At 38.7% G+C, this 25,545-nt stretch overlaps 1 non-coding gene across 1 annotated transcript; it reads left to right on the forward strand.

Moving 5' to 3' along the window:
- Positions 1 to 4,300: 4,300 nt before the first annotated feature.
- Positions 4,301 to 4,489, forward strand: LOC143651131 (U2 spliceosomal RNA). Its single transcript, XR_013159868.1, has one exon. It is a non-coding gene; the product is annotated as a U2 spliceosomal RNA (small nuclear RNA).
- The last annotated feature ends 21,056 nt before the right edge of the window (positions 4,490 to 25,545 follow it).

The raw sequence follows: 25,545 nt of genomic DNA on the forward strand, positions 1-25,545 counted from the left end.
AAATCAAGCCACCTGTGTGGAGTATTAAAAATGAAATAAAACAAAAAACAACACTGCAGATCCGTTAATGAATTTTTAGACTCAGAGTACACCATCTGGACCAGATGCAGCAGCTTCTGGAATTTGTGTTGCTTCTCTCCTCTCTCTTATAGTTTTTGAGATGGTCTGGGTCAGGAATTCTTATTCTGATGCATAAATAGTGACATTACACAAAATCTGAATCATAATTCCAAACATGTGCTGTTCTTGTTTAAGTTTGTGGGCTCTTTGAAGAAGTATGGCATTGAACAATTTTGCTGTGGGGTCTCTGAGAAAATTCTCTTTAGTCACTAGATTGCTTCTTAAATTAGTTGAAGACTTTAAGTCCTAGGTCATAAGGCAGATGAAACAATTTGTTACGGTACTGTAGTTTGACTTTAGGAGGAAATGTTATGTTTGAACTGTAAGAGTGTCACTGAAAGAATTGGTAGCTGCTCATGCATGTATGTACCAAGCTCAGCTAGCCCCATAATAGAGCACTCACCTTCACCCTGGGCAGATTGATGGAATGTGGGAGCAGACATCTACACACACACACACACACACACACACACACACACACACACACACACACGTACACTGAAATCCAGTCAATGCTGTTGGAACCCATAGACAGAATCACTTCCCTCCTCTAACCAGATGAGATCATCCCAGAAGTCCTTCTCACTGACCCTCTGCCAGAGTTAACTGTACCCTGTTTGGAATAGTAAGAATTATAACCTACACTGTGGCAGAAGCAGCATTACCAACCTACCATGGTTTATACTCAGTGGCTTGAACAGATGTATATGAAGGCTTTACTATCACATCAGCTATGGTTGTTTTTTAAATTACTAACTTCTAATAGGCCTATATTCCATTGTTTAAGATTCCAGCCCAAAAGAGGAAAAATAATTTTCCTTCATTTCATTTCTGAACTAGAAAATTAGTTTTCAATCAGAAGGAAATGAAAATGAAAAGTATAGGCTATACTATTGAAAATAGTACATTGGAAATGGGAAAAGAAACAGGAAAGAAAGGATCAGGTGCATTTGACAGAGGCAGCTTGCTCAGTGAACATCCCAGCCCTTTAACTTTTATGGAACTGACTACAGGGAAAACATGGTGGTTCTTCATTCTTCTCAATCTCCCTGTTTCTTGATTGGTGAAAGGCTATGGGGTTACAGAGTCAGCCCTTTAAAGGAACAAATAGATTGACTGTGCATGCCATTAAGAAAATCCTGACTCAGAGTTGCCTCTGACCAGTGTTGGGTGGCTTGGACCACATGAGGTTGAGGTCAGTTTCCTGGCACTAAATGATAATAACCACAGGCATTTTAGAAGACGGCCATGTTTCCTTCAAAGAGCCGGCCACACGCCGAGAGCAAAGGTTTAGAAATCCCATAATGGGGATCCATTAAATGTTGCAGTGTTAGTAACAATTAAGTGACATTTATGGCAGCACCAGTAGGCTAGTCAAGTGAGTAATTCTTTTCAGGATTTGCACTCTCTCTCCATAGGTAAAGGATTTAGATGGATTTATGACACTGGCTGAAACAAATCAGTAGATGAGTGATTACAGGATCTGAGTGTGGTTAAGCCAAGATTAATGCCACTAATTCCTGAGGACAAAGGAGATGACTGTCACCCAAGTAACTGAACTTGCAGTTTGAGAAGTGCAGGCTGCCAGTCAGCAGTTCAAATTCTTTGGGCACACATGCACATGCACATGCACATGCTATCCCAAGTGTAACCCAGCATTCCCATGCCACACTGTGAAGGATGGGAAGCAAACAAAATTAATGATAGAGGGCTTGAGATGTGGTGAGTAAAATACTCAATGTGAGTAAACTGCTGCTTACTATCATTCTCAGGTCACTAGGGTATCATTTAGGCTGGGGTTTTAACGAGGTCATTTACCTTTGCCTACACCAGAAGCATTACCTTAATTGCTACTCAGCCTTCATGAAAGTGTTTATGGGTAAACAGTTTTCACCAAGGGAGTTATTAACTACCCCCTGGATCACCATAGGATCAGGAATCATAAAAGTAGTATCAATTGTAGTCATAATAACCTATGTTGTGTAAGTATCGGCTATAAATGTCTTAAATTTTCACCACCACCACCACCCAGAGCAGCTTTAGGGTGAAGCACAGCACATGTTTATTAAGAACCATGGATGAATAAAAGGCCTTCCTCATTTATCAAGCTGGGAAAGCATAAAAGAGCAAAAGGGCCCCCATGCCTCCATTCACCTGTCATCTATACTGTTTCATACTTTTGTTGAGAAATGGTGGTGGACACATGGATTGTTCTCACCTTTAATGCAGGGAGAAAATGCACTAAGCAAGTATGTTTTATATGCATGTCCAAGGTCAAAGGACAGTCAGAGATTTGGAAATAGCATTAGCTTCAACTCTGTTGTCTCTTTCTATGGCTACTCAGCACCCAGACAATGAGTTGGCAGCAGATATTTCAATCCATGCCCAAGAATTATTAATCAAATTAAGTAGATTTGGGGGCTGTGAAGACCTAGCCATAATACTTTGCTGAGGAATACCTAGCCTGCATACTTGATGAGTCTGCCTGGAAGTGTAGAGTACACCTTTAAATGAAACAAATTATCATGGATTTCCACTAATGACTTGTTTCTTAAGTAAATTACAAATATAACCATGGGCAGAGGCTATGAATAGAAACTTTTCTGAAGAGCAAATACAGATGGCTAAAAAGTATATGAAGAGATGCTCACTTTCATCAGCTACAAGGGAAATGCAGATTAAGATGACAATGAGGTATCACCTCACACTTATAAGAATGGCTGCTATTAAACAAACAGAAAACTACAAATGTTGGAGAGGATGTGGAGAAATTGGAACACTTATTCAATGTTGGTGAGAATGCATAATGGTGCAGTTGCTATGGAAGACAGTTTGGCAGTTCCTCGGAAAACTAAATATTGAGTTGTCCTATGATCTGGCAATACCAATACTTAGTATATACCCAGAAGAGCTGACAGCAGTGACATGAGCAGACATTTGCACACCGATGTTCATAGCAGCACTATTCACAATTGTCAAAAGATGGAAACAACCCAAGTGCCTATCAACAGACGAGTGGATAAACAAAATTTGGCATATACCCAAGATGTAATTTTATGCAGCAGTAAGGAGAAATGAGGTCCTGAAGCATACGACAACATGGATAAATTTTGAGGACATAATGCTGAATGAAATAAGTCAGAAATAAAAAGACAGATACTGTATGATTTTGTTATTATGACTCTGGATAAAGGTAACCTCAGAGGTTACATTGTAGAATATAGCAGACCTAGAAGTACACAAAAGCTAGAGATGGAGGAAAGGTTACCCAAAGAGGTTGAACCTAAATGCAAGGGAATGGATAGAAGTGATGGTAACTAGGGGGGTTATGAGTAACATTGCCATATTGAAGGTGAATATGATTGAAAGGAGCTGCATAGTGCCATGCATCACATTCATTAAATCTACAATTATAAATAAGTTCTTACATGGACTACTTCAAAGTTTCGATAGTGGACAAAGAGTCAATATTAGAAGGATATAGGGGGAAACAAAAAATGCAAGGTATGGTCAATAGTTAAGAGGAAGACATCAACAGTACCACAGCACTACCAGGGGCAACTAATTGGTTGGGAGGGACAAATGTTAAGGGGTAGTTTTTTGTTTTGTTTTGTTTTTATGCTGTATGGCAGGGTCACATTTCATTATTTTTCCATGTGAGTATCCCATTATTGCAGCACTATTTGTTGAATTTGTTTGTTTTTCTGTTGGTTTTTTTTGGGGAAGAGCATGGACCAGGAATCAAACCTGGGTCTTCCACATAGCAGGCGAGGATTCTACCACTGACTTACCCCTACACCCCCAAGGGGTAGTTTTGATTTGAGAGTAAATAATGTTGTGTTTGCCAGTTCTTCATCATTATGAACCAGTGAAAACTGTCTAAAATTGAAGGTGCTGCTGATTGTACAACCAAGTGAGGACACTGTAAGACATGGTTCATTTATTTTGGACATTATCCATGATTCCCAATAGATGGAGAGAGCCGAAGGATGCAATGACTGAGAAACAGCATGGTGAACTGTGAGACAATTATATGATGGAATATGGTGTGGTTACAAAAAGGAAGGATGTCAAGAGGCACAAAATGAACTGAATAAACCTTGGGGACAATGTGTTGTACAAAATAAACCAGAAACAAAAGAGGTCTCTCTCTGAAAATACTTACAAAAAATGGGGGCCTATCGTTTCTCGGCCTATTGGCTAAGATCAAGTGTAGTATCTGTTCATCAGTTTAATATCTGATACATCCTCTATCTGAGGACAATATATTAAATGGATTTTTGGAGCAGGGAGATAGAATAGGAGCTTGTTTCGTCCACTCCAAGCATCGACCTGGTATTGCAGTACTTCCAGGAACGGTGCACCCCCTTCTCAATTGCGGTGTGAACTGACAGACTTGACTTTTCCTTGCTCTCCTGCTTTGCTTCTTTTCTTTACCAGACTGGGATGTCTACAACTCTCTTTGTGTTTTTCCTCCTGAGCTGCTTGTACTGTCGTTTCTTCTTCATCTCTTTCTTTCTTTTTTTTTCAATTGTCTCGTCCTTTATTCGTGGTGATGGCCAACCCAGGTTTCACACAAGTGGTAAATAAATGCTAGGAAAAAAAAAAGGGCGCCTAGATTGTAAGCCCTTATAGCAGCCACACTTAGTCTGAAATTGTAAATGTATTTCCAGATTCTGAGACATTGAGCTATATGTGTATCACCTGGTGTCATGGCCTGGTTGTCTGGTCAGGCAAGTGTTGGCCAATCTATCGCTATGAGGACATTTCATGGACTTAAATCATGACCATGTTGGCTGCAACCACAGCTGATTGCATTTGCAATGGACTAATTTGTCCATTTGCAATGGACTGAGTGCATTTGCAATCAGCAAAGGGGAATATCTTTCTGCAATGAGTGATGCTGAATCTAATCACTGGAACGCTTTTAAGAGGATTCAGGAGACAATCACTCTTACTGCTTCAGCCAGCCAGTCTCTCCTGAGGATTCATGTGGACTTTCATTGGAGCTGCCAGCTCTTGTCCTGCCCTACAGATCTTGTATTCTTCCATCCCCATGGTTGCCCAGCCAATTTCTCCTAGAGTTTTTTGAGGACCTTCATTGGAACTGCAAGCTCACAGCCTACTCTACAGACCTTGGACTCAATATCCCCATGGTTATATGAGACAATTTTATAAATTTTATACTCACAGTATCTCCTACTGATTCTGTTTCTCTAGAGAACCCTAGCTAATACAGCTAGTATTTCCCTGAAACTTTCAGTAACTATGACATGTAAGACCCAGAAATGGAGTGCTGCAGCCCTGAAAGTAGCATAGCTATATATAATAACAGCTAAAGTAACTGAAAAAGAGATGAGGCCTCAGAGTTTAAAACAAAGCCATTGTGGTTGAGTCTAAGGTAAATTAGAATGCAGGGTAAAAGATGATAGTGTATGTACTCTAGACATTCAGCTGCTGGATGAGACCAAAGGCAGAGAGGTTTATTATAGAAACTAATTTCTATAACATATAATCTAAATCAACCTGTCTGGATAGCTCATTTAAACAACCCAAACTCCTGAAGTCCACAATGGGAATGAGGCCTTGTACTTCTGTATAGCTTAATAAAATATCAGCATACATCTCAGACTATGGTGGGTTGATAATTAAACATATTGGTAGAGTCCCTTGAGGATCTGGAATGGGGTGGGGGATATATATGTTAATCTTTCCCATCTGGGAAACCCTGGGCACCCTCTCAACCATTGAGGACTCCAGGAAAATTGGCCAAGCTCTGGATTTTGAGGCTTGTCCTTATAAAACTTACTTCTATAGGGGAGAAGCTAAGACTATCCATAATGAAGCCTAAGAATTGCTTCCAGGAAGTCTCTTTGTTGTCTAGATTTGCCATTTCTCTCTCTGTCAGCCCAGCTCTGCAAGGAAAATCATTATCTTCTCCCCTACGTGGAAGAAGCCATGCAGGGATGAAAATCTCCCGGACAATGTGGGGTGTGGCTTCCGGGAATGAGTCTGGCCCTTAGCACCATGGGGTTGGCAATGCCTTCCAGACTAAAAGGTGGTGGTGGGGTGTGTGTGTGTGAGAATAATAAAATAAGGCATAAGAAATGTAATTTAAAAAAAAAGTGTGTGTGTGCTGTGGACCCAGGTGGAACTCAAGGCTTGCTGTCCCGAGGGGTTGAACTGCCCCCAGTAAGTTCTGAAAGGCTTTGACTTGCCTTTCTTCCAGTCCCTGGCCCTTGCTGGCTTTGGGGTCTGGGTTTCTCTGGAACCAGCTTCCAGATGACCCTGAATAATAGCAGGCCCAGCCTCTTCTCACCAGCACCTTGCCCATTTTAACTGGACTTTCTGACCTCCTTCCTTGCCCTCCAGTCCTGTGGCCCAGGAGTAAGCTGCAGACCCTAGACCTCTTGGCTGGGCTGTAGCAGGGAGCCGACACACCCATGTTAATTGGAGGCCTCACTTCACATGGAATTACTTTGGTTGAGGGGCAGGGCTGGGTCAGAAACAGCTGACAGGCATAAGCCTTTCAATAAAGGAGCCAATGCAGACTCAAAAAAAAAGAGAGAGAAAAAGAGAAAAAAAGTGGCCAAGAGAGATCAAATGCTGTCAAGTGGCTATTTTTGGAGGGTACTCTTAAGCAAGCTTCAATTAGATAGTGCTAATTGCCATAGTTTGCTAAACCCCAAACCATATCACTCCTGTTTTCTCTTAAGAATACCTAGGGCTGAAACTCTATAAAGTTTTCATGCACTAGGTTTGCCTTCCTGGAACCTATAATTCCCCGAGGGTTTCTAGGTCAGAAAAATCTTGAAACTCAGAGGGACCAGGCTTTCCAAGATTACCAATTAATTATATTTGCTTATCTATTAATGTTGACACCACTTCTCAACATGAAAAATTCAAAATGGGCATTGCCCAAAGATCCTTATAGATTGGGAGAATGTTCAAAGGGGAAGGAAGAGGTATAACAGAGAGAATAGGATATGGCAAACGAATATGACTGCTGAATCACTACATTAATATTCCTTCTAGCTTTCTGGTATTTAGGAGCAGCTAGAAGGAAAAATCTGAGGTGATGGAATGGTAGCCCATGACAAACTCTGAAATCTGTTCAGAAATGACTTGTTGAAGTGTGCTTTGAAAATATTGCTGTTTTTCTTTCTTTTTAAAACAAGTTTAAAAAATAGGCATGAACTTTTTCAGGGATACTGTAGACTGAATATGCTTCTCTTTCTTTGTCTGTAGAGAGCAAAATAGTTCTATTGCAGAAACTTTTAAATATTTGAAAAAAGCAATGATAGATCCTTGAAGCCTTCTCTTCTTCATCAGGCTAAATATTTCATGTTTCTTCAGCTGTTACCCACAGGAAATGGTTTAACATTCTGTCACCATTCAGATCACTTCTCAGATGAGATGCAGTTGGTTAATGTCTTTCTTCAAGTCTAAACAGTGCAGCGTGCAGACACATCTTTCCCTTGATCTGGATATCACACTTCTACAGTTGTTGCCTCAAACTGCTAAAAATTTCAAATTATTTTGCAGCCACAATTTATGTGACTGACTCATTTTAAGCTTGCTGTCAATGAAAAAGCCGACGTCTTTTAAAGCACGTGCATGACTATTAAACTAGACCTCCGTGTTCTGTTGAATGTAAGTGAAGGACTTCACATTTATTCCTGTTAAAATAGCCATCTTGTTAGTCAGCCCAACATTCCAGCCTCTCAAAGTCTTTGACGATGCTGACTCAATCTTTCAGTCTATTCATTAGTCCTGTCAGATGTGAATGCTTTCTCCATAACTCTTTTGTACTTGTAAAAATGCTGCCATCTCAGACTTACATTTTAACCAAAGGAGATCTACCATAGTCTGGATTATGAGCTGAAAACTCAATACCTAAGGGGTGCAGAGGGAGGATCCTAGGGGCTGCTGGAGTCTGTGATGAACTAGAGTATGCAAAGGGGCTTCCATTTCTACTCATTTAAAATGACAACAGCAGCAGCATGCTGACCAAAGAACACAAGGTCAGCCTTGGCGAGTGGTGGGCAGTAGAGTCGTGCCACACCATGAGGGAGAGTCGTGCTGCAGCGGTGCATACTGTGTAGTGTGTGAACTAAGTCTGCCTTTGACAACTCAAGCTGCAGCAGTGTTCAATCACGTGTTTCATCTTAAGATACCGCTCAAGATATGAGCTGATCAAAACAGGACACGACAAGAGCATCTAGCGAGTACTCGCCCATACAAGGACACATGCTGCTGCTGCCTCGTGGCATTCTGCCCGGCAAGAGCAAGCAGGCCACTAGGAGGGACCCCCATTGTTTGGCCATAGCCAAGACCCAATCCTACATGACTGGGTGGTAAATGCAGCCCAGAGAAGGTGCGGAGCGGTTTCCTGATGCATCGCCAACTAGATGAACTTCCAGACACATGCACAGAGGGGTGATTTCTCAGGGAAACCAAAACTGACCCACCCTGTTTTTTGTTGTTGTTGTTTTTCATGTCCTCACAAATGTGTGTGCGTATGTATATATGAATGTGTGTGTACATGCTTACATGCTTTTGCCAACTTAGAGATGGTAAATGTTTGAACGAATGAATGAACTAGAAAAGGGGCTACCCAAATTATGTGGCGTAAATTCACTCACCGCTGTTTTCCCAGGTAATGAGGACAGCTATCTTTGTCCGGAACAGATGCTATGAGATCATGTCTCCAAGAGATGAACTGAGAATGAATTCACTTAAATTATGGTGTTCACAGAGAGGGTTTTTAGCTTGAACATTTGTTCATATGATTTATGGCATCCTCCATCCGGCGGCGTCAATGCAAAAAAATGAAACTTAATTACAGCATATAGAGAGCAGTTTGCTTAAAAGAGATCTAAAAGTTTGTGGGATTTTTTTTTTTTTTTAATTTTTTTAATGAGACAGGAAACATCCTAGAAGAAAAAAAAAAGCTTTAAAAACATTTGCAACTCATCAGAAGGAGTGTGAGTCTGACCCTTAGGGTGTGTGTGTGTGTGTGTGTGTGTGTGTGTGTGTGTGTTGAGGGGGGTAAGCTGCTGGCTTTCCCAACTGCTTGCAAGCAAATTCTCCCCCAGGTCCATGTCTTTACTCTGCTCCTGCCTCCTCCTGGGCTCCCTGGGTTCCCTTGTATTTTAGCCTTTCCCTTTAGGGAAAAGAGCATTATTATTGCCCTTTCTCCTTGGCAACTCAAGTCTGGAGTTTTAAATTTATAGTTTAAGAACTGTTCTGGTGTTCATATGGCCAAGGGAGTGTTATTATCAAATCCAATTAAAATACATTCCTTCTGCTCATAAAAAAGTCAGCACCTTCCCATTAAACTAGAGCCCACCCTTAAGTTAATTAATGACTGCTAGCACATTTTTTTGCTTTCAAGGCTCTCTTGGGTACCAGCGTTCTGAGACAAAGCGTCTGGTGGGTAGGTCAGTGACTTTGTTTGATGCACAACCCTGACTCCAGCTTATTCTACACATGAACCTCAGTCTCTTAACCTCTCTAAACCGGGAGATCTCCTGAGATCCAATCCAGAGGGGCCTGGTTAATGGTACTTGTTTGGCAAAGGGCTTTAAGATCGGCAGATGAACTTGGCTGATGAATAATATTAATGATTATGATACTCATCAAATGATAATTGGCCCTCTTTGGACCATTTAAGATTCATATGCCTCCACCCAAATCATTATGTGAATGGCAACCAGCCTCTGTGGGTTAGATTTAGCTTTTGCTCTTAAAGTTGCAGATTTGCACTACTTTCATTAAAAAAGAAAATATAACAATGGAACTACACTCTAACGTTTTGATGGCCTTTTGCATCTTCCAGCATGTTTTCAGATAATGCATTATGTAACTTGCAAGCAAACAACATTTAATCTCTCTCAGACAGACGAAGACAGCAGGATTCCTGAATCCTCAAAAACTAATCATGGGAACCTCTGAAACTGACTGTTGGGTCTATTTTCAATAGATTTTGTGGTTTAAAAGTGATCAATGATTCCGTTTCCTCTCTGAGAGTCAAGTGCATTTATCAGCCTCTGATTCCTGCATCTACCTTTAAAAATAAGGTGCCTGGTCTGAGCACTCAAGCTCAGATTCAGAGGATACCCGCCCAGTTCATCCTTATTTCCTTATTACTCACTTACCAGTCCTTTCCCGCTGTGGCTGCTCCAGTAGCTTTAATGGTGAGCATCGGCGCTGAAGAGCGGCCCTGCAAATGGAAGTGTCTTCCGTGTGCAGGGGAAAGAGGAACCGCTCTCCCTGAAGCCTCACCTACGACAATTTATCTAACAAACTCCATTTCCTGCATGCCATTTGCTGGTATTTATCTTGTGTGTGGGCTCTCTTGAAGGATTGTCACGAAAGATTGTTCTGTTCTAACCCAGAGTCATATTTTTCCATCTAAATAATAAAGAGGCTTCAGTTCCCTTTCTCTTTTGTTTCCATGTGTTATTAATAGGATTGTTATGTGTTTTTTTTTTTTTTGCCTCTTTGTACTTTCTTTACTTAAAAAATAAAGTCCTCTGAATTTGACAAATGTTTTTATTTCTCTCTCTCTCTCTTTCTTTCTCTCTTCCCTCCCTCCCTCCCTCCCCACCTTCTTTCCTTCCTTCTTTTTCTTTCATATAAATCATCCACTGTCTCTGGGTCAAATTGCATTTATTTAGAGATTTAAGAATATAGTAATAAAATACCATTCATATAATTCTTTGACAGGTAAACTGCTTTGTCTTACAATGTTTTAAATTAACAGTAACCTAAATAGCATAGAAGGGTCTCCTTTAGGGAAGTTCCTTTCTTTTTTATTTATTTTTTTATTCTCAATTGCAAGCCATTCATTTTTACAGTTCCATGTTAAAGATAGGACACTAAAAGCACATTACCTTAATAATCAATAACTCAGTGGGAGGTCCTAATGGGGAGAATTCTCTGGGAGCTACACTCCAGTTGAAGTAGCTTAGCGGAGGGCCACCACGCCCCCAGGCTGTAATTAGACAGCCATAAAACTAGGAGGTAAAGGGTGGCAGACTACATTAGCAGTAAAATGCTAACTTGCAAGTAATAAGTCTCGAATCTTTCATGTCTACTCGAGTGTCACTTATACTTGAACAAGGAAAATGTTATGTTAAAGAACAAATTTACATTTAGGATCCCTAAAGCTTAAGGACTGGTGAAGGTTAGTGTGGCAATGAGAAAACAAATGAATACAAATCTGCATACTTCACAATTTTCACTCGCTGCTCCCCTTCCCTCTCCCTTTCTTTTCCATCCACCAGTTTCTCATCCCCCTCCAGGGTTGGAGAAACATCACAGAATTTAAACACAGGAAACCAATATAAAAACTCCCTCATGCAAAGAAACAGTGGGGCTGACTTTACATTGTTTCTATTCATGGCTCGCTAGTTTTACATTTTCTGATCAGTGACTGCCACCGAGACCGGGGAATCAAGTTTCTTCAAGAGCATATGTGGACTGTCTCAAGGTCTGGCATTATTGATTTTCTGCTCGAAGATTCCAGTTGCTCTGTCAATCATTGGCCAGAAATACAAGATGGCAGTCAATAAGCAAAAGGACTGAGCTCCCATGAAGACAGAAAATAATTCAGGAGATCTGGCTGAAAGAGGAAATGCCAAAACCCTCAAGAGAAAAGAAATCAGATAAATCTTTCTGGAAAGTCCATGGTCCCCCAATAAGATACATTATTTTTGTAGGGCACTGTATTTTTGCCAAGTGTCTTGAATTTGTTTACCAAATTAATTAATTAATGAAAACATTTATTAAGCATCTGTTAGGCAACATTGCCATTGAAGATACAATTTTATTCTGCTCTTATTTGATAAAAACTTACAGTAAATATGTGGATATAAAAAGCAGTAGGTTTTTACTGTAAGTGAAGGACATAAAAACAATTTGGTGAATATAGAGGACAGAGATACCACAGGTTTTCAGCAGCAACAATTGTTTTGCATTCTGAAGAATGTTTAGGAGTTCTACAAACAAAGAGAAGGAGGGGAGCATTTCAGGCTGAGGCCTTACAGGTAGCAATCATGTTACACTTGTTCACACTTATTAATACAAATTTAATGAACATAAATTATTGAAGGAGGCATTCTTTAAACTGGAGATGTGAACTGAACATCTTGTTATGATGGTCTTCAACTGTTAAATGACTTTTGCCTCCATTCTATATGAGGTGTAATCCCAGTATCTAGCTTTCATTTTTGCAAAGAAACTGTTCAATAAGTGTTTGTTAATGGATTGATTAGAAATAGGAAGGCTGAGCATGAACTGAAGGAAGTAGTAAAATATCTTCAAGGAGTTATTAACTGTCTTTAGAATCCTTTAAAGTGATCTTCAAAGTATTAAAATTATTAAATGCCAAAAACAACTATGAATTAGGTAGTAAAACATCGATTTACAAACCCAGTGTTTGGATAATGGGTTCTTCTGGTTGATCACATTTTCTGGTTAAAGAAAAGCATCCTACACTCTTTATCACAAATCTTTTAAAGTTGTAGGTGTTCAGTTTGCTCCCAAGCCTATAAAAGTGCTGAGGTCTTCCATTGTTCCCTGGGTGATCGTCTCAGCTGCTGTCTCCTCTTCCACCCTCCTTCCTCACATATTCTCCTCCCTTTATAGTGGCTCATCCAAGAATGGCCAAGCAGCTTCCCACCTCGGGCCTTCTAACATGATGTTCTTTCTGCCTGAAACATTTTCTTCCCTCTAAAATAGGGAAGACAGCAGCTGTGAGGGTTAGGGACAAATCTCATCTGCTCAGTCTGTAGCACTAACTTTTGGGAAGTTGCCATTAACCATCTCAGCTACCTTCAGCACTGAAGCAACTGATTTGCAGTTTACCCCAAATCTGCTGCAAATCTCCTCTCTGCTGTTGTACTACAAATCTGCGTGCAACTGCCCCTGGGGAGTCACAACCTTCTTCTCTTCTGCCTTCTGCTCATGGTCAGACTCTAAGTTGGAACCAATAGAGGAAGTCAATCCTGGAAAACCTAGTTCCCAGTTCCTCTGATATGCAGAAGAGACTGAAGAGGGGGGGATTATGTTGAGTTGACAAAGACAACATAGCACCCTGGCCAACTCCTACACATCCTTCGTTTACAATGATTGTTTCCTAACCTCCAGATAAGATTAGTATTTTAATTATTATAGTATTTTATACATTTAGTACAATTGTAATATTATTGTTATATGTGTAATTAGAAATTAAATATGTTTCTTACCCACTTGTGTTAACCACTGTATCTTCTCCCTTTGGTACCTATTAGGTTCTCAATAAATATTTGCTGAAGGAATGAATTAAATAATTCATTTTTTTCAATGATTTATACTCTTGCAATTCTTGACACTCATCCTTACTGAACATTGTACAGATGTGAGGTTTTGATATAGATAAAAAGAATGGAAACGATTTGGTTAAATGAATGATTGCAGGGTAAACTTGGAAATTATTTTAAAAGTTAACAGCAGAGAGGACTATTAGGCATTCTCTATCAAGAGTTTTAAAAATACTTCTGTCCTTTGACCCAGAAGTTCTAAGAATGTATTTTATTGACATTTTAAACTGTGAATGAGATTGATGTATAAGAATTAATCATTGCATTATTCATTATGATTTCCAGAAAGAGTTGTCCTTACTCAAATCTCTATGTCTCCACTCACACCTACTTCTTAAACCAGAATTATTTGGCTCATTCCCCATAAATCAGTTAAAAAATGCCTGTCTAAAGTTACTGATGACCCTCTTCTCATCAAAACCCAACTGTATCTCACTTGACCTCTCAGAAAAGTTGGCCTGCCAATAATTTTCTCCTTCTTAAGACATTCTCTTTCCTTGGCTTCTAGTACTGAGCTTTTTTCTGCCTCTCTGGCCATACTTTCTCAGTCACATTTGAGAGTACCTTTCTCTAGCATTTCCCTGGGAAAATTCATCCTTTCCAATTATTTTAATTACCTTTCATATGCTGAAAAATTTCAGGTCTCTATCTCCAGACTGGAAGGATCTCAATATATGCAATTACTATTGAACATCTTAACTTGGACATTGTCTTAGCATATCACTCTCAACTTATCTGAAATCATATATGGCATCATTCCCAGCAAATGTGCGTCATTCAATTATTTATTCAACCAAAAGTGTGTGGTGTGTTTATGGAAATGGAGATAAAGGATCTTTTCACTTACTTTCAGGTAAGAAAGTTAACTGGCATCAGAGCTAAGTTCCATCTTTTCCACACTTAGAGAAATTTATTCCATACTTTGGCAATAGAGCTTCTGCTTTTCCTGAATATTTTAGGTATTTTACTGTAGGAATGAAAGAGGTTGGTACCATTTTGAGCCAGTATCCATATACATTGCATTTAATGATTGGATAAGTCCATCATATGGAAATATCAGAGTATGTTTAACTATTCTCTCATTGCTCCTTCTTAAGAAAGAGGAGTTTAAAAGTATCCCAGTCAATTGCATGTCCAGATTAGGGAGACTGCAGTCAATTCAGGTCTCACTATGTATTAAGGAACATGAGTCTTAATATATTTGGAGTTTGATTTGAAAAAGAAACAACAGCAGGTATTTATTACCTGTATTTCTGTGTTCTTTTAAAAGTGATCTGCTGCCATATTCTGGAAAAATCAGAGAGGAATAAAATAGAATTCTACCTTTAAGGGATTATGGCTTTATGTATTATGTTATTATGGGATTGTTTTACTTCAACTTGTATGAACATCCTAGAGGGATGGCTTTCTGGGTAATTTTCCTTTTCACCTTTACATAATTCAGGTCAAATAAGAATATGTCTCTGCAAGTGTGAGGAAAAAAGGAAGACAAAAATTGATTTTCTGAAGCAGCATTATTTTAGTTTTAGTCATTTGACTGGTAAGTGAAGTTTTGGAAGATTTTTAGTGTCTTAGAATAGTTGTACATCTCGTTCTGTAGTTCGTCTACATGTAATTGAGAAAACACCAAATATCTGCAGGAGTTGCACACGTTGTATCTGCAAAGTGACACTAAGATTTATTTGCCTTCAGCCCCTCTACACCCTTACCCCACCCCACCAAATTTGCTCCTCAGCTCCATTTTCTGACTTGTTCTAGTGTCCTAATCATTCAGCATGTAAATAATGAACAGAAAATTTAATCCTTGATTCAGGATAGGCATTGGTTATCAGGTACCTTTAAGTATAGGAGTTGTTATTGAGAAGAGAAAATATGTGTGTGAAATAAATGGAAACTTTAAAACTGAAGATATTTAAGCTGGAGGGTTTGGCATGATAAATATTGCAATGATGGTCACTGAAAAAGAGTGATTCAACTCGTTCTGTTGAATACCAAGGGTAGAACTAGAAAAGGGATGGTGTTATAGGAAGGCATCCTAATTTTAAAGCCTAATTGGCTAAGAAAAGAGTTAACCCACATTTGAGATAGTGAGTTTCTTGTCACTAATGTCATTTAAGGCAATGCTGGGTAAAGCCATTTAAGGAGGTGCTGCTGTGGAAGGGATCCAACAATGAGATAGGAAGTTGGACAGGGGAGCTTTTAAGATCCGTTCTGACTCTGAGAATCTATGCATTATTTTTAAGGACGAGATGATAGAACTTTCTAACAAATAGATATTGAATGAAGGACTGCAGAACTGGATCATTGCTTTAAAAGACTTGGGTGAGGCATTTTTGTCTAGAAAAAATGATGCTGTGAGTGTGTCTGTATGGAAGTTGTTCTGGGATGGTACCTCTTGCTTCCATCAGATTCTCAATAATGATCACATTACAATCACGGCAATAAAGGGCCTTTGTTAAAAGCCATACACACTTACTGCTCGTGGCCTTTCAGGTGTGGTAGCTGCTGCTTAACAGAAAGCAAGGTCTAAAGGAGGAAGACATAAGATAGTTAAATTGTGATAGTAGGAAAAGGAACAGAAAGGAAGCTGTGAGAGAGGAGGGGGTTATAATTTGCTTGCCTGGGCTCAAAACTGAAATCATCTTCTTCCTCAGAGCATCACTCCTTCCCATGACCACTAATTTCAACTCTATATTATTTTTTTTTCATTGCCATGCATGCTAATCTCATCAGTCCTCTTTCTCATGAAACTTCTTTGTGTTTTTATCTTAGAAACTAGCACAAGGACACTTAGTAAAGGAGGCAACCAGAGTACCAAGAACCCACGCCAAGTCTCCTACACAGTTTTGTCCAGTGTTGCCAAACCATTTGCATCACTTTTCAAGTAATGGCGTCAGATTTACTTTTATTCATTCTCCTTTGCTTTTCTGAAATGGAAGGTTTTAGAATATGCATACAATTTTTAGTTGAGCAATACAACCCTACTGTAACCCATCAAGCTGTCTAAGCAAATGGTGGATGTTAACAAAACTCCACTAATTTGATGTTTTTAAAATAACACATCAATATTACAAAAATAACTGCACTAATCAGTCATTGCTATATATAACAAACATTTGAAAAATAACGTCTTATTTTGTTTTTTTTTTTTTTTTTGCTTATGTGGGTCTGGACTTGTCTAAGCTTGGCTCTTGGTTCTTCACATATGTTGTGTGTTCTTATGTATTTCTGCCTCTAGTGGGATAACTGAGATGTCCTTCTCAGATTTACAGAAGAAGAGGAAAGGAGGAAGGTAGAAACATGGGATACTTCTGAAGTCTTAGCTTTGGAACTGGCACAGTAACTTCTGCCCACATTTCAGTGGCAAAACTAGTCAACCAATGAAATGGGAAAGTATACTCTGCCTCTAGTGGGAGAAAATGCAAAGCCGCCTGCCTCCAGTGGGAAAAAATGCAAAATTGCTTGGCAAAGATCATGGATTTAGGGAGAAGTGAAGAGCTAGGCCAATAGGGCTTACTTACACACAAGACATTTATCCAAGCCTTTATATATATTCACTCATTTCATTCTCAAAACAACCATTGATCCCCACTTTTCAGATTACAAGACTAAAGTAAATAAAAGCTAAGACAGCAACTTGTCCAAATTGTAGAGCCAGGATCTGAACCCCCTGCCTTTTGGTGATTTAGTGGTAGAATGCTTGCCTGCCATGCAGGAGACAAGGGTTTGATTCCTGGCCATGTCCCCAAAGGCAAATCAAAAGCAAGCAAACAAACAAAACAACACCAGTTGGACCCTCTACCTGGCTCCACAGTCTCTCCTCGTCACCATAATATGTGGCCTCTCAAATTTGCAAATGGACAGAAACATTGATTGAAACCACAACCTTTAATGCTGGGATTTTTAACACTGAGTTTTAATACTTTTGATAAGATTGGTTTCTCAGACCGGAAAATATGGAATGTCTCTCTGAGAGTTTCAGGAAGTGGCAAAAATCTTAGATGTTGTCAACACTTTTTCCAAAACTGTTTGCATGGGTTCAGTGGCCATATGTTTAGGTGACATTCCAATGGCTAAGTTTTCGGCAAACTTCTCAGTTTGGAAAGTGTCTGCTTTACGAGGTTTCTTCTTTTCCAAGTTACTATGAAGCTGTGGCTGGTACTTGACAAAGATTGTTTTCTTCCTTCCTGCAGAAAGGGGCAGTCAAGAAGTCTCAATATGTACAATTTAATAGGAAATAAAACCTAAGTGATGACCATTTGGGTTATTTTGAGCCAAATATTTAACAGAATGATGTTTTTCTTTAAACAAGGCTGTTTTTCATTCCTTAAATGCTGAGCTTTCTTTGCTTAGGTTCTGATCTAACCTATACAAGTGGTACTTTAGTTACAGGTATTATTAAGTTTGCTATTTTGAGTTAAATACTGAAAGAAATCTTATTTATTGCATTAATAAGAACCCTAACATTGCACATGCAAGGATGAACCCAACCACTTTTGGTTTGAGCCAAATGTCTCCAGAGATTTTTCTAAATATGTTTTGTTGCTTTACCAGGACTTCCATCCCTTCATTTTATGTCCCGCATGCTTTTATTGAAGGAATATCAATTGGCACATATTTTATTTTGCTAATATTAAAATTGGCAAATTTTAATATTTTATTTCCAAATAAAATAGATATTTTATTTCCAAATGGCCATGTTGGCTGTTCGGGTTTGCTAAAATTTTTTTATTGCACATAAAGGCTTCTACTACTTTTTTTCTCCAAGAATAAATATGTGTAGCTCTATGAGTTTTAAATAGGTTCTCAACTTATCAGAACTACATCGTTAGCTCTGCCAACCTGATTGAGCAGTAAAAAACACATTCTTACTTAGATTTCTGGAACTTGGGACAAAAAACAATTTCTAAGGTGCTAATAGTGCACTCAGAGCAAGAACCTTTCCTTCAGTATTTCATTTTCTATCACTTTGTAGAGAACTGCCTTTGGGATGATTTCTAAAGAAAAATGGAAGGAAGAGTATTGTTTATAATTAGATTTCTGCCATAGATGGAATTGCCAAAACTTAAACCTGATGTTTGAATCAAGGGAGTTGTGTATCTAATTCTTACTCTGATTATTATCGCAGGCACAGGGAAATAAAAGCTAAAGTATTAAGAGGTATAAGATATATGGATGGGGAGCAGAAGACAATATTTTGGAGTTTCAGGAGAGCTAGCTGCCTGCCCTGTCAATGATCATTGATGAATGCTCCAGATGAAAACACTACATCGGAACTAAGTTTGTTGCCCTTTCAGGACATTAACACTTACTCTCCTCCCCTGGCCTGGCATGAACTTGTCTCAGAGAACCACTTAGCCCCATTTAGATTGCTGCTAAATGCTATCTCCTCCAAAAGTTATTTTTTGCCGTCTGTTAAAAGTAGCTACCCCTGCCACTCTACCCCTGTCTCTGGTTATTTTTTTCTTCTTGACACTTATTACTACCTGATTTGATAGGATATATTCATTTGTTAATTGTTAATTTATTATCTGTTCCCCCACCTAGAACACGGCTCGGTTCAGAGCGGGTGCCCCATAAAATGTTCACTGTTCTTGCTGAACCCCCATTTCACGCTCCAGTTATGTTCTCCCCCACCTAGAACATGGCTCAGTTCAGAGCCAGTGCCCCATAAATGTTCACTGTTCTTGCTGAACCCCCATTTCACACTCCAGTTATGTTCACACACAGTTTGTTTACTTCTTGTTAAGTGCTTATACACAGACTCTTTGGAATTAAGGAAAGTCCATCAGAAATTCTTCAAAAATTCAAAGACATAAAACAAAGGAAGCATAGGATCTAAGAAGCCATTTTATAGATAATGAAAATTAAGACAAGAGAGTAAAATTATTTGTTCAGGGTTACATGGCTGTGGAAAATCATGCAGGGTCTGAGATTTTATCTCAGTTTCATGGATACTGATTGAAGACATGAGATTTCTGGGTCAGAAACAAAGGACTTTATTCTCATGGCACAGCAAACAGCATGAGGATCCTACTGGCATCAATTTCCCTTTACCCCATCTTCCCCCCAAAAGCTCCAGGGAAATGATGTTAGGTTGCCCAGGTGGCTATTATGAACACGCACACATACAGAGTGGCTTTGTGTTACAGCTGAGCTTAAAGAATCCAAATCTTTTATAATGGGCAATAAGCAAACTTCTGACCTCTCCTCCAGAAGAGTCATTGTTTTTATCTTCCATTGCTGTATAGCATACTTGCAAAGATAAAGACAAGCACTGCCACTGCTCATAAGACGTGAATAAATGCAAGATATTCATGGAGCGCTGTCTCCAAACATTGGCCAGTTAGCAAAAATTTTAGGTGTCATGTCATAATTCTTAATATAATTATTGTTTCACAAAATTACATAAAACCTATACAGCACTTAGTTTGATTTCTGGCATATAATAAATTCTCAAAAAAAGCTAACTCTATATTCGGACTCCACATATTATCTTTGGGTTATATATAAGGTTACTGCTTTGTTTCTGGTCATGTATGTCATGGATATTGGAATAGGCTTGACTTGGTGAAGGGGCGCATCAGAAAAAAAATCTATTATAACGTAATCAATGTCAAACTCTGGAACACATTGACAAAGAAGGGTCATTATAACAAATCATCTAATTAACATAGAAACATTATGCATATTTCATACCTTGAAAGAAATAACAAATTATATAGAATCTCAGAGTTGGGACCTTAGAGTTCATCTCACCCAATCTGCCCTCCTTCCCCAGCTATGCCAATTTACTGGTGAGGAAATAAACGGAAGAGCTGAATAACTTCATTCATACTGAGCGAACAGCAGAGTGGAGAATCTGACAGTCTTCATGTAATAGTATACCTGTAGCAATAACTTGAAACACTTCTTATACTGTTTTTTTAAAAGAGTATTCACAGTACGAGTGGTTTGTGCTAATTGCCTCTTTAAGTACTTGTCCAGAAGGGTGAGGGGTTACCAAGACCAGAGGTGATGTACTTGGAGCATACTGCAAGAAAAGCCACTGGCTTCATTAGGATAAGAGTACAGATTAAATGCTGTGAGGAATTTTAATGGCATCAATTAATCAGTACTTATCTATTTAGTGTAAGACGGTACATCTAACTCTGGAGTTAGATAGGTTTGGGTTTGAATTGCTATGCTACTTCGCTTTGTCAAGTTAGTTAACATCCCAATGACTCAGTTCCTTCATATATAGTCTGAAGATAACAATTGAATTTTCCTTATACGATTCTGAGATTCAATGATAAAATGTATAAACAGCACTTAACACACTGTATATATAGCAAGTACTCACAGGTATTAGAATTATTAATATTACTATAAACTCTAAATTTCATTAATCATTTGGGCTGGATATCATCTGTTGACCCTACCAGAATCTTTCTTCAGCTCATCCCACCCTTCTCTGTACACTCGAAGAATGACCCATATGTGCCATCTCAATGGGCAACTTCAAGTTTAGTACAAGGAAGAGCCCTGGCCGAGATGGAGAAAGAGAGGAGCGATCACTCTGAGTTCATGATGAAGTCCACTGACAGCCTACTTCTTTCAGGCTGCCCTCTCCACACTTCCCTCTATGTAATTTGGTAACTAAGTAACTGCTCCCTTCTACCTTTCCTTCTCCACCTCCTTCCCCTCTTCTAACCCATTACCACATGAGGCTTAGGTAGAAGACTGAGGCCTATCTGTACTAGCCATGAGGCACCGCGCTATCCCTTATACCTCAGTCTCCCTTAGGCCTTGTCATACCTTTTTATATATAAAGAGTCCCTTTATACAACCCGACTTAAATGATCCCACTCTGAACATGCTCTCTAATTCTTGCTAATACATCATTTTGCCATCTGATCCTTACAATGACTCCATGATTTATTTAAGTGTTATTTTCATTAAGCACACAAGCAACTGAGGCTTAGGCAAGTTAAATTAATTTTCTGAGGTCAATTGACTCACAAATGACAATTCTAAAGACTAGAATCAAGTTATTCTGGCTCAAAAGAGAATGGTCGTTCCAGTATGCCTGCTCATATCTATCACATTCCTTCCATCATACTTCTCCAAGGCAGGACCATGTTTTAATCTTTGTTATCTAGCCCCATTATATTCCAAATACATAGATATCTAATAAATATTTTAGAAATTTCCATCAAATATTAACTTACACTTTTGAAGGTTACTTTTACTTTTAGGGAGGTGTAAATACCAGTTAATACTGCATCTTACGTCACATACTGTGAGCATGTTGTTTTATTATATGATGATAATCTTACTGCTCTCATTCGACTGCCAAAAAATCACATATATTGATGAAAGGATGCTGTTGGTGTGTGGTAGGACAAAGAGGAGCATAACTTCAAGAGTAAGTATAGGGAGTTTTTCTGGTTGACTTTAGTTTTTTTTTTTTTTTTTTTCTTTTCTGGCCACTCTCTGAAATGTGAAGAGCTCTGGGACTTTGGCTGCAGATGAAAGAGGTGGATTTTGTTTGGAGAGAAGCTGAGGGAGGTGAGTGGATTTTTGCTGTGTTTTGAATTTAGTTATTTTCCTGCATTACAGAATCTGATTTCCTACAGAAAAGTTTAGCATCTGTTTTGTGATTTGATGAATGGCTTTGAGCTGTTAATTTAATTGCTTCCTAGTAAGATACTAATGACCTTTTTTGTTCCACTAAATACTAGTGTGTTTAGTTATAAATTAACCATAACTAATCACTTGGCGCTCCAATACTTACTCTTCATATCACTCAGGTTCAGGTTGTAACAACTTAGTTGGCATTACAGATGGCCTGTGGATTTTGCTTCCAAAATCTGTCGTTTGTTGGAAGGCCATTAAATTTCTTATAACAGCAGACTAAGGTAAGAAGTCCACTGCAGCATAAACAGACAAAGAAGAAGTAAAAAGAAAAATACCTTAATATATGTCTAGGCCTGAGACACCCCATTTGATATTTTCAGACTGGGAGATGGATTCCTGGAATTTTTGTGTTTCCAGTCCCAACTACCTGATAATTACTTTTGTGGGTGGCCACAGGCAAGGAAGAGGGCTGAGGGAGTTAAACTAAAAATTTGGGTTCTCATATTTGTCTATTGATCACCAGCTTTTAAATGTCCATTTAAGTGTGAGGACATCTTGATATATTTTATGGGACTAAATATCCATTGACTGCTTCTCTGGTCCTTCTGGCATGGCCACTGAGTGCTGATTTGATTGGTGAATGAAATTAGGGCATTGCAGCTCCCACTAGGCTTTAATCAGCTTCCTCTTGGAATACTGTCAAGTAAGAGCTTCTCCCAAAGGCCCCCAACTAAACAGGGAGGCCACGGAAGGTCTGGGTCTGCCTTTGGCAATGGGAGCAATGCAATTACTTGGGACATCTACATCATCAGGAGATTTATTCCCTGCCTTCTTTGAAATAGCACTTTCTCACCAGCTAGGAATTCTCCCAAAGCTCCAAGATAAATATTTTTGGAAACCTAATGATATTTGATTTTTCTAAAAACTGAGACAAAGATAAGGTACATGTTTCAGAAAGGAAAAAAGCAGGACTCTCAGATTCCCCACTCCTTTCAGAAGCATATTTGGCTTCCAAACTGCTTGCAAATGGAGCAGCTGAAAGAAATTCAGAGTGAGCTGGCTTTGGAGTGAAAGATTTGCACTACCCCTTCATCTCCAAGACCCAGGGAGGGCTGCTTTGTGGAATGTGGACCCCCCACACGATTAACATGATTTTAAGCCAAAACACCCTTCAGCAAAAGGAGCAAGGATTCCTTAAAATTGAAGATTTGTGCTCACAATGCTAAAAAGAATGAAGGAATAAGTATGTTTGTGTAAGCCAGTATTGGGTTCTTTTTTTTTTTTTTTCACTATTACTCCCCCAACCCAAACTAAAGACATTTGTATCCAGCATTTCAATTATCATATTATCCTTTAGGTGAAGTGATACCTTATTACTAAAATTAAATTTGAATTATTTTAAAGGAAGCCTGTAAGTACTGATAATGTTAAACCTCAGGCTCTCTTATCTCTTTAGCTACTAGAATAGAATATTTAACCCATTTTTTTAAAAAAGTGATTTAAATTTTTCATTTTTTTTTTCTGGATAAAAGTATTTCTAAGCTTAGAACTCACACATAACTTTTCATGTTAAGCACAGCCATGCAGTTTATATTAAGAATGGATTTTAATGTCTCTCAAGGTGAAATACTAGGCAACATGCAAATCACGGGCAACAAATCCATCAGCAAATACCGCCAGCTTGACCCTCAGAATAAATTCAGAATTAGACCACTTCTACCTGCCTGCTCTCATTCTGGTCTGATCACTTCCTAGTTGGTCTCCCTGATTGCAGCTCTGACCCCTTCAGTCTCTTCTCAACTCACATTTATCTTGTCAAAATACAAAGGAGACACAGTATTCCTTGCTCAAAACCTTCCAAGGGTTTCCCATACCATTCAAAGTAAAAGCTAAAAACTCATGACTTTCAAGTCCTACGTGATCTGCTTGCTCCCCATTCCCACCTTGTTCTCTCCTGTTTTCTATCAGTTTGTCATTCAAACTGACTCCTTGCTGCTTAGTAAGCATTTTAGGAACATCTTAGTTCTGGTGGTTTCTTCTATCTGAGCACTTTCTTTAAAGAATCTGTCTCATCTCCATTGTTTCTTTACACAAACGTCGCCTCACTTAGTGAAATTTTTTATGATCACCCTAATTAAAATTGCAATCTTCCCCATAATTCTATCTCTTTTGCTTGATTTATTTTTTTTCATAACATTTATTGCCACAGCATATTATCATTTTTTATTTAATTCTTTTGTTTATTGTTTACCTCTTCCCCATAGAAAGTAAGGTTTATGGAGGTAGCCCTACATTGCTGGGCTCATAATAGGCACTGAAATATCTTTAGATGGATGAAACAGACACTATGAAGTGTTTCCAATATTCATTCCAAAGAAGAGAACAACAATACAGAACACAAGAATATGTAATAACAGCATGATTGAGGGTAATTTGCTGATAGTCAGTACCCACCTACCCAACACACACTAGGATCAGACAATACTAGTGTTTTTTTTTTAGTGTAACTGGACTTCTTGAGCCCCTTGTTCTTGCCTAAGTGCTTATCTTAGCAAACTGTGAAATTTCAGGAAAAACCATAAATCCAATGCCAAATATATTAAAGAATAAACTAGATTTTTGCTAAAGATTTCTTAGAAAGATTGAAGGCTATTCTACTGTACATTACAAAGAAAACATCCTAAAAAGTCTTGTTTAAATCTCTCTCTCCATAACTCCGTTCTAGGACTTCCCACAACGTACTTTCTTGGCTCTCTTTTCTAGGGTTCCTGGTTCTTCTCCAAGACAACCTAGAGCCTGACTAATAATTAGACCTAACTAACCTGGCCCCTTTCCTGGAGTATCATGTCATGTCTCAGCAATATCTGTTCATTCAGATCCAGACATCATGGTCTCTCATTAAAACATGTTAATACTTTTATATTGCCATGAGTTTATGATGCAAACTTCTAATAATCTAGACATTGCTAACTTTGTCATACTTATGTCTAGTTGGATTCCTCACAGTTTAAGCTCTAGCCTTACTGAATTGCTTCTAGTTCTGCAAACATGGCAACATTTTTCATATCATTGATCCTTTGTGCAGATGGTGCCTTCATTCCTCATCCTTCTGATGGACTTAACTAAATAATCATCTCTCCTTTGAATTATTTTTTCCAACTCTCTCAGTTATAATTGATCATACCAGACTCCTTACTCTTTCTCAAGTACTCAAAGCCTACTTTCACTTTGGAACATTTGCACTTTCTAATTTCTCTGCCTGAAATTGACTTTGCTCAGTTACCCACATGGCTTACATTCATATATTCTTAAGATTTCTGCTAAATACCATTGCACTGTGAGGCATTCCCCAGTGACTCTAGAGGTGGTTAATTTTACCTGTAAACTTAGCCTAGCATCAAATACTGGCCTAGTTATTACTGTGGAGATATTTTTTATA

The sequence above is a fragment of the Tamandua tetradactyla genome, chromosome 11 (assembly GCF_023851605.1).
Source record: "Tamandua tetradactyla isolate mTamTet1 chromosome 11, mTamTet1.pri, whole genome shotgun sequence".
In the NCBI taxonomy this organism is placed as follows: domain Eukaryota; kingdom Metazoa; phylum Chordata; class Mammalia; order Pilosa; family Myrmecophagidae; genus Tamandua; species Tamandua tetradactyla.